Genomic DNA, 10,627 nt, shown 5'->3' on the forward strand with positions numbered 1-10,627 from the left:
AAGAAGATGAGAAGGGGACAAGACCATATGAAGCATAATGGAGGGATGGGAGTTGCTGGCGAGGTATATCATGAGTGTAGCCATCATTCTTCTTCTTGAAATTGTGTCTTCAATCCTTCATAAAAGTGTGTGGAGATAAAATGGTCATTTTGTGCATGGTGATGGTGATGGTGTTGTGGTTATGTGATTAGGGTTCATGCTACTAGCATGTAGCACAAGGGTGTGTATGTGGGTATGGGATAGTGTGCATATGCGGTAGTGTGTGTGTGTGTGTGTGTGTGTGTGTAGACTGTAGTCGTCGTTTACAAAAGAGAAGGCCTCATTTTATAGGCCAAGAGATTGACTAAGAAAGAGATTATGAGCAAGACAATTTATTACAGAGTAACCTCAGTTAGAGGCATTCACTCAATGAGAGAGCTCCGTGTGCCCTGATTATTGACCAATTTCCACCTAAACGTCTTCATCATGGCGAGCTTTGTCTCCATGTCACCTTCCATAGCTTGAGTCAAACCCGGGGGATTCACTATTAGTAATGGGGGGATGTCACTTGCGTGCATCAAAATTAGAGAAACCCCCCTATGTACGGTATCTTACATGCTAACCTACCCCCCTACATACATACAAGATACGAACGTTCTCGCAATGAGCCATCCCCCCTCATACGGATTTTGTACAGAATGTAATGACCCACTATTTTATGTATACTAGTAACATAACAATCTAGAAGCACATGCTCGTGTAAAAATACATGATGAACTACAAATGAACAGCAAGTGTACAGTGTAGTGTGTTTTCATTTGCAATAGATGTTAAGAGAACAAACCATGAAAAGCAACAAATATAATGAATACTAAATTAAAATAAACCAATCGTTTCAATGTAATTTGTCAAAAAACGAATAGCATTTACCTTGTAAATTGATACAAATCTCAATCTCAAAACATATGATAGTAGCCACCAACTTAGTAGGCTTCCCACATGGGATTTAAGGCACACATATGAAATGGATTGTTCTTTAAATAACAAATAATGCATACTCTTAAACAACCATGAAAAACTTCACTCATCAAATCAAAACACATTACAAAACAACCCATTAAAAGATTAATCTTTTTGAACAAAAAAATTTATATGCGATATGAATGCATGTCTATGCTTAAGCAAAGTGAAACTTTTAAAAAAGCACCATCTGTATTTAATTTTGAGTTTGTACATAAAATATAAATCTTAAAAATTTTGCCTGAGTCTTCTTTGTATGGAGACCTATTTCTCAAAAAAAACCAGTACACCCTTTTCTTGGGCTCCCACCTCATATGGGGCTCCCACGTGGGATTTAAGGATTATTTTACACATTAAAATCAAGCACATTTTCAATAGAGTCAAAGTAATCTAACTTCAAAGTGGTGGTATGACCTGCATATCATAGTACATAGGAAACCTCCAATCAAAAGTCTAATCACATGATTACCAAAAGACCATGTCCACATCGATAGGCGATCATGTACAAAACAAACACAAAATGAAAACATAAAAGTAGCCTACCAAATTAACTTAAGAACCCTCAAAATCAAACTACATTCCAACTATTAGTATTTCATGCTTCTCATACTACACAATCAACAAATGGTATGTCCATGTCATATGGCTACCGTGTACATAAAATACATAAAGCAAAACATCAAAATGAAATGTCTAAATAGAGTTTCCTAAAAGAAGTGCGCATCCCTTAATCAACATTTCACTGGTCCACATGCCATGTCGGACAAACATCTTTCATATAGCACATCATATTTTTATGCAATTACTTTTATCTAGACACTGAGCACAATTCTAAGTCAATATTTTCAAAGCGTAGTCATCGCTCATCTTTGCCACTTGATTGGTTTACTTGCTCCCTTTGTAGCTTTCCAGATAATACATATTGTGTATCTATATCTTTGGCATGCTTACTCTTCTCTCTTTCGACACACCAAGCCAAATCCCAAGCCTTTGAGATTTATCGACTGAACACCTTCATAAAGAGCCTCATATAAATCATGGACTTACTTATCCATGTTATCAATCTTACTATAAGCAGACTGACAAGATTTTTCTTTGCTTATAGCAAAGCTTTCCTTGGAGACTGCACTTACAATTTCTTTTTCAAGCATTTTGTCTATGAGCGTCTCATTTTGCACAATACTTTGTACTTGCTTCTCTGTTAATTCACTAATCACATTGCAGAGAGTTGACCTTAGAGACTAAAGAAATGCCTTCTTTTTACCCTCTGCCATAATGACTATATAGATATACTATTAAAAAGAAGAAGCATTCAAGTCAACCTACATATATATATATATATATATATATATATATATATATATATATATATATATATATATATATATACCTAGATGAATCCAAGATAAGCCCAGATTCACCCTTAAAGGAAAGTGCAAGGTATAGACCCATGGTAGTCACCCACAAGACAATATAACCATCAACTCCATCATGCATAGTATTGACTAAATACCACGACATCCCCACTAACGTCTTCAGTGCCCAACAGTGGGTGTAGAACTAGGTACTAACAAATGCTCCCAAACACAACACGCACCACACGCACACACACATGAGCATACATAAACACAAAGTTCAGTGTAGTGAGTTTCTGTCATGACTCCGGAGATCAAGGGTAGACTCAGCCATAGTTAAGCCTAGCACTAAAAGAAGCAATAAATTAAGAAAAATAGCACAAAAAGGAGGTAGTTGATAGGACATACGCACCACAAGAGATAGAAAGAATTAGCACAATATTACCTGGTTTTAACTCGGACAAAAACTTCACAATGTGAAGTCTGCATGTCCGCTATACGACTAAAAAATATACCTAGATGAATCCATAATAAGCCCAAATTCACCCTTAAAGGAAAGTGCAAGGTATAGACCCATATTAGTCACCCACAAGACAATATAACCATCAACTCCATCATGCATAGTATTGACTAAATACCATGACATCCCCACTAACATCAAACTATCACATGAAAGCTCCTGCATTAACCTAATGTGACACATTAGTATACCATATTTCACTTTGAAAACTAGAAGAACTAAAGGTGAAATTGATAGCTCAAGATGGCACACCCGGTCAAGCCATATGACCATGTGACAAATTGAGACTATATTTGCATCAAAGCTCCTACATTAACCTAATGTGACACATTGGCATACCATATTTCACTTTGAAAACTAGAAGAACTGAAGGTGAAAATCGATAGCTCAAGATGGCACACCCGGTCAAGCCATATGACCATGTGACAAATTGAGACTATATTTTCATCAAAGCTCCTGCATTAACCTAATGTGACACATTGGTATACCATATTTCACTTTAAAAACTAGAAGAACTGAAGGTGAAAATCGATAGCTCAAGATGGCACAACCGGTCAAGCCATATGACCATGTGACAAATTGAGAGTATATTTGCATCAAAGCTCCTGCATTAACCTAATGTGACACATTGGTATACCATATTTCACTTTAAAAACTAGAAGAACTGAAGGTGAAAATCGATAGCTCAAGATGGAACACCCGGTCAAGCCATATGACCATGTGACAAATTGAGACTATATTTGTAACTATATACAAAATAAAGACATTGTGTATCTGCGACACATAGACCTAAGGTATGCTAGACGTGTCTTGGCAAGAAAGTATAGCTCATGATAACACAGCCAATCAGGCCATATGACCATGTGGGAAATTGAGACTATAGAATTTGTAACTACATGGGAAAAAAGCTAACAGTCTTAAAAACTTTAACTCTTTTTATCGTAAAAAGAGACACAACTACACATTTGGTAAGAATGGATAGCTCAAGAGACCCGGTCAAGCCATATGGATAGCTAGAAGAGCTGAAGGTAAAAATTGATAGCTCAAGATGGCACACCTGGTCAAGCCATATGACAATGTGACAAATTGAGACTATATTTGTAATTATATACAAAATAAATACATTGTGTTTGTGTGACAGATAGACCCAAGGTATGCTAGACGTGTCTTTTGCCAAGATGAAAATGAACCGATCGAGTTGCAATCAAGACGTTCATGTAAGTAGAGGCCATAAGCATGAATAAATGCAAAACAATCCCAACCATTTGAATGAGCCTCATCTCAAAAATCTAAAGCATTCAGGACACGCAGACCCCGTTTCCAGAGAGTGTAAGCTCTTGTTGAAAAGCAGAATCTCCATCTCTCAACAGGCGATGGGAAAGCATTAGGGCTTTGATGGCGACAATCCAGCCATGAGTCTTACTCAGACACCTGGAAATAGCCTGGACGCATGAACTCACATAATACCTTGAATAGGACATCAAGTGGAGAAGCTCTTGCACGTACTTTTCCTCCATGGGAGTGTCATCATGGCTCGTAGCGTTCACAATAGCTACTTCAAGGTCAACCAAAACCAGCACTTGCTACCTTGGCTAAGGAAATGCTAGTCTGATCCTTCAAAACCCCCAAGGCACTGCAAAGTGACACCTGCATTGGCGCCATCATCAAGACGTAGATCAAACGCACAGGTGCACCGGTGATGTAACACACAAGAGAAAATAAGTGCTGGCTTCTTTCAAGTACCTACCATTATACCATTTTGGAGATTGCTAAAACTGTATCTTAGTTAGAGCGCATCACAAATAGTTTAGCTACAATTATCTTTCCTCGTATAAACTATTTAAAGGATTATTAATCTATATATAGTACAATGTTGAAGCTAATGTGACTATCTCTTGCATGCCCTATCGAGAAATCAATCTCACGATTAAGTGGTCATGAAATTACGAGACCGACTAAGGTGGTCAAGCTGAAGGCCTGGCCAAATGGCTAGGTAAAGCATCTGATCTAGTATGTGTGGGTATCGAATGTTAATCCATTAAGGCCTAGCTCAAGGGTTTCATGTTGGCAACCTTCTTAGGTGAGTTAACCTCCAATATGAGCATCAAACCAACATTGCATGCCCACACTTGTGGATGCTTGAAATATATAGGATGCGGATGTGGCTTACTTTGGGCCATCATGCATTATGATAAAAATGCATGATACACACCCGAAACTTTTAAATGCCTTTGAAGGGCTGAAGGGCTACCCCTGTTGATCTTTGTCCGCCTTCCCCTCTTTGCGTTTCTCTCGCTCGCTACGTAATGTACTCAAGGCTACGCTGAGACAAACTTTTTCCCAATGGCAAACTTTTCTAAGTTGCATCTTATTGTTCCTCTTTGGAAAACCAATTGTTTAGGTTGTGGTAATGACAAGGGGTTATGGTTCAACCCCTACAAAATGTAGATGTGGGTGGGCTTGTGGGCGCAATCCTATTCAACTAGCTGTTGCGAAGCATCCTTTGGGGGGGGGAAAAGGTTGCAAATTGAGAAGTTTGAAGATTAGACTCAATTCAGTTGCATAATGCATCATTCTAGGTTAATTTGTTTAAAATAAATTTGAGTCGTTAGTGTGATAAGATTGAAGAGTACCCGGCTTTTATAAATCTAGGGTGTCTTTTGTCCTATCAGTCCTTACACATAGCTTTCCTACTTGTCTATTGGAAGCTCAATTGGCAAAGGGCACTATTGACCCGGGGGATTCACCATGGAAAACTTACCGTACCACGTAAGTGCAAGGGAAGGGTTTTTTTTTACAAGTTACATAAGCGTATAAGTTAGGGGAAGGCCCGCAATAAGTTATCTCTCAAGCCAAAAAATAAGGGAGGGGGTATAATATTTATTGGTTGGGGCGAGGGTAGGGGAGAAGTGAGAAAAGGGAAAAATGAGAGGAAGATTTTGTGTTTCAAAATCATGGCTTCCCAAGAGAGTTTCCCCTTGAACTTTTGAGTAAATAGCTACAAATATCCATGCAAGAACTAACACTTCTTTGTATCAATTGCTTGTTTTGTGATTACAGTTCATTTGTTGAGGGATAAAAGCTAACACAAAGAACCTATCACAATATATGACCACATTTTTTGAGTAACTTATATGGGGTAGAATTGGACGAGTAGCTAGAGTTCAAGCTGAGCGGGTACATAGTTTTAAAGTCAAACTAAAACACATTGAGGGTACAACTAGTTATCAACATAAGTGGTTCCTTAGTACGTTGCCAGTCACTATGCTAAACTCTCTTTGAATAATTTTACTCAGTTAGATCATGTGAGACCTAAATTTTATATGTAAGATAGGGGTATGATAATTTTTTGCATTGATTGTTGTATAAGCGTAGAAAGGGGGGTCATATTCCCTAGGATGAGTCATATAGAGGGGTTTATAAAAGTTGTCTGCTCGTAGGTGGCATCCTGTTTTATATATAGATTGAATCCCCCGGGACTATTGATCAATGCAAGTGCTTCTTGCTCTACCAAATTCCACACAATCATGGGAGTAGGTTCCCCCAATCTCAGAAAAAGGAAAATCTTCGTGCATAATTATTGAGACTCCAAATGAAATCTAAATGATGGGAAGAAACAATGAGAGGTGGAATTGAAAAGTCTAAAATCTGAAAGGTTGGAGAAATTTTAAGTCTTCATTTTCTCTCACTTCTCTCCCTTTATCTCTCTCTCTCTCTCTCCCCCACCAATGAGGTAGCCCCAACTCTTTCCCGACCAATCATCCCTAATGACCAAGAGGTTGTAATGGCTATGATCAAGGTAGTGGTCGGTTGTTGGCGGTTCTGTAGGAAGCATGGGAGGAGAGCTTTTTAGGCTATTGAAGGGGAAGCTCGTCGGGCAAAATCAAGCGATCCTTGCTTTCTCATTAAGGTTGTTTGTTCCTACCAGGTGCCAGCCAGGGCCCCAACCCTTTCCACCATGACACCAATGCTGCACCATTTGTTGCAATTGAAGTCACTCTCTATTCAGACCAAGGGCTTCACTCCACCTCCAAGTCCAACCTCCCTTTGAACAACCAACGAAGCTGTGCGACTCCTGCCAAGTTTGTGCAGGCCGGAGTGAGGGAGCATTAATCATTCTCAGTCAACATAGGATGCTCGTGCAATTTTTTGAGGTCGTAAGTTGGGCAGTAGGATTTAGCCAGAGCATCTTCTATCTCCAATGAGGCATTTTTGTTTTTTTAAAGCCATTAGCTTTGAACTCCCCTTGAGATGCTTTTATTAAATTTCTAAACTTCTCTGTTGATAATACGCAGTACTTGTCGGCCGTGTCGATATGCCAAGCCTTGCCGAAGCTTCACAAGAGGGAGGGGGCGTACCCCACTATGGGTACCGTCCCTAGTTTGCTGAAAAAAAACTTTCGCCACTAACCCCTAAGGGGTTGGGCGCCGTCGGGTGTGTACTTGGAGTTTCTCACCGGCTATGGCGCCTGCAGATAGTGCGAGGGGTTGAGCAAAGCTCCCCCCACCTCGTAGGATGTTCTTATCTGCCTACTACAAGCACAAGAAAAGGTCCCCACGCTGACGCAATGCCGTAGAGCCCGCAAGGGTATAATTTGGTGCAGGTCGTCGACAGGCAGCTTCTCCTTGCAAGGGCTGTTGCCCACGCCTTCTGGCTTGTCGTCCTCCTCACAGGGGGTGAGCTCCACACCCCCTTGATCCCGACATGAAAAAAAGCATGCAAAATTGTGTGCCTCCCCCTTCTCCACGGCTGTGCCTTTCCCGAAAAAGGAACCTTGGTCTTTATACCAATGTTAAACAAGGGGAACTAGAAACCTAAGAGTCCACCTCCCAACCACCCACTATATAGCATGGCTCTTAGCCCTTTGTCCTAGTTGGGCTCCCTTTCCAAAGTGTCTAGCCCGGCCTTGCCCTTATCTAGTCCGGACTTGTTGTTGTCCTAACAGAGGGTGCTTGCACATAAACACAAGCAAGTTATGCACTTTAACACAACAACAAACTCTTCTATCATTCTTATGCAAAAGTAGAGATGTGCATATAAGTCCTTCTAATTTTGGATGCTTGCCTATGAGACAAGCTTTGCATTCACATGGCGCACTTGAATCCATGGACAAATCTTTTGGAGTGTTGTTGATTCAGTGTGTATGATAGCTTATTAAAAACTAGCTATATGATCTGTATCATTGAGAAAGAGGAAGTAAGCTCTCTTTAGGGTGATGTGTAGAGAGTTGGATGTGTAGAGAGCTATGTAGGTTTGATGGACTTGTCTTGAGTTTGGGTGGCTTAACTGCTTATGTTTTGTGAACGTGATGGATTCTATAAATCATTTATCTATTCGTTTCTATTTTATATTGTTGAGACCATCATTGCTAATGAGCATGTGTATTGATCTACAGGGTGTGCAATCATGGAGCAGATTGTGGACCTTGAGTAGAAGGGATGAGTACCAAAATATCACCGTCCGCATGCATTTAGGAGCCCATCATGGGTTGGTTGTGAATTATGGTTTTCCTTTTAATAGACAATATTGTAACATATATTGAGTTCACCATGTGTGTCCCATTAAAGGGCCCTGGTTTTTTATTGGCCCCCTTACACTAGAGATCATGGATATTATTAAGTGCAGTCTTTGGACTTTATTTAATACAGTTTTCATTTGTCATGGATGTATTTCATGTTGTCATGGATGCCTCATGGAAGTGTGTGATCATCATCTCATAGAGGGAGAGAGTATTCCCATAGCACTTCATGGCTAGAGCAATCCCAAAAGGTGTATGATGGATGTCTCTATCTCTCTCTCTCTCTCTCTCTCTCTCTCTCTCTCTCTCTCTCTCTCTCTCTCTCCCCCCCCGTAAATGCAACGGCCTTCTTCCCCTCTCTAGTCTCTTGTGTGCTCCATGCAACTTGTCACTCCATCACTAGTTGAAGATATTTCTTTCCTACGTCAATCTCTCTTATTGGCTTGCTCGCTTGCAATTGTGTGTTGAGGTTCTTAGGCTGGGCCAAAGAGACTTGGGGAGATAGATATGGAGAAAAAAGCAGCACAATATGCTAATATGGTGTCAAGGCGTTATTTCTCCAACATTAGTGAGGAAAGGTGAGATCTAGTTGTTGTTATTGTTGGATACTTTGGCTATTCCATACCCAACAATGTGTGCCATCCACACTTCTACCCAAGCCTCCATGTGTTATTCGAAGGATGCACACTCATGTAGGGTGCAAAAACCATGTTCCCCCCAAATCATACTTGCATTGTTGGCTAGTGCCGCAGCTTGATCGATATCCCCTTTGGTTGGATGTGCATTTTGTCTATGAGCGTCTCATTTTGCACAATACTTTGTACCTGCTTCTTCGGTAATTCACGAATCACCTTGGAGAGAGTTGACCTTAGAGACTAAAGAAATGCCTTCTTCTTACCCTCTGCCATAATGACTATATAGATATACTATTACAAAGAAGAAGCATTCAAGTCAACCTACATATACATATATACCTAGATGAATCCCGGACAAGCCCAAATTCACCCTTAAAGGAAAGTGCAAGGTATAGACCCATAATAATCAACCACAAGACAATATAGCCATCAACTCCATCATGCATAGTATTGACTAAATACCATGACATCCCCACTAACGTCGTCAGTGCCCAATAGTGGGTGTAGAACTAGGTACTAACAAATGCTCCCAAACACAACATACACCACACGCAGACGCACATGAGCATACATAAACACAAAGTTCAGCGTACTGACTTTCTGTCATGACTCCGGAGATCAAGGGTAGACTCAATCATAATGAAGCATAGCACTAAAAGAAGCATTAAATCAAAAAAATTAGCACAAAAATGAGGTAGTTGATAGAACATACACACCACAAAAGATAGATAGAATTAGCACAATATCAATTGGTCGTAACTCGGATGAAAACTTCACAATGTGAAGTCTTCATGTCTGCTATGCGACTAAAAAATATACGTAAATGAATTCAGGATAAGCCCAAATTCACCCTTAAAGGAAAGTGCAAAGTATAGACCCATAGTGGTCACCCACAAGACAATATAACCATCAACTCCATCATGCATAGCATTGACTAAATACCAAGACATCCCCACTAACGTCAAACTATCACATGAAAGCTCTTGCATTAACCTAATGTGACACATTGGTATACCATATTTCACTTTGAAAACTAGAAGAACTAAAGGTGAAAATCGATAGCTCAAGATGGCACACCCGGTCAAGCCATATGACCATGTGACAAATTGGGACTATATTTGCATCAAAGCTCCTGCATTAACCTAATGTGAGACATTGGTATACCATATTTCACTTTGAAAACTAGAAGAACTGAAGGTGAAAATCGATAGCTCAAGATGGCACACCCGGTCAAGCCATATGACCATGTGACAAATTGAGACTATATTTGCATCAAAGCTCCTGCATTAATCTAATGTGACACATTGGTATACCATATTTTACTTTAAAAACTAGAAGAACTAAAGGTGAAATCGATAGCTCAAGATGGCACACGCGGTCAAGCCATACGACCATGTGACAAATTGAGACTATATCTGCATCAAAGCTCCTGCATGAACCTAATGTGACACATTGGTGTACCATATTTCACTTTGAAAACTAGAAGAACTGAAGGTAAAAATCCATAGCTCAAGATGGCACACCCGGTCAAGCCATATGACCATGTGACAAATTGAGACTATATTTGTAATTATATACAAAATAAAGACATTGTGTATTT

The sequence above is a fragment of the Adiantum capillus-veneris genome, chromosome 7, assembly GCF_014529385.1.
Source record: "Adiantum capillus-veneris isolate H3 chromosome 7, ASM1452938v2, whole genome shotgun sequence".
Lineage (NCBI taxonomy): Eukaryota > Viridiplantae > Streptophyta > Polypodiopsida > Polypodiales > Pteridaceae > Adiantum > Adiantum capillus-veneris.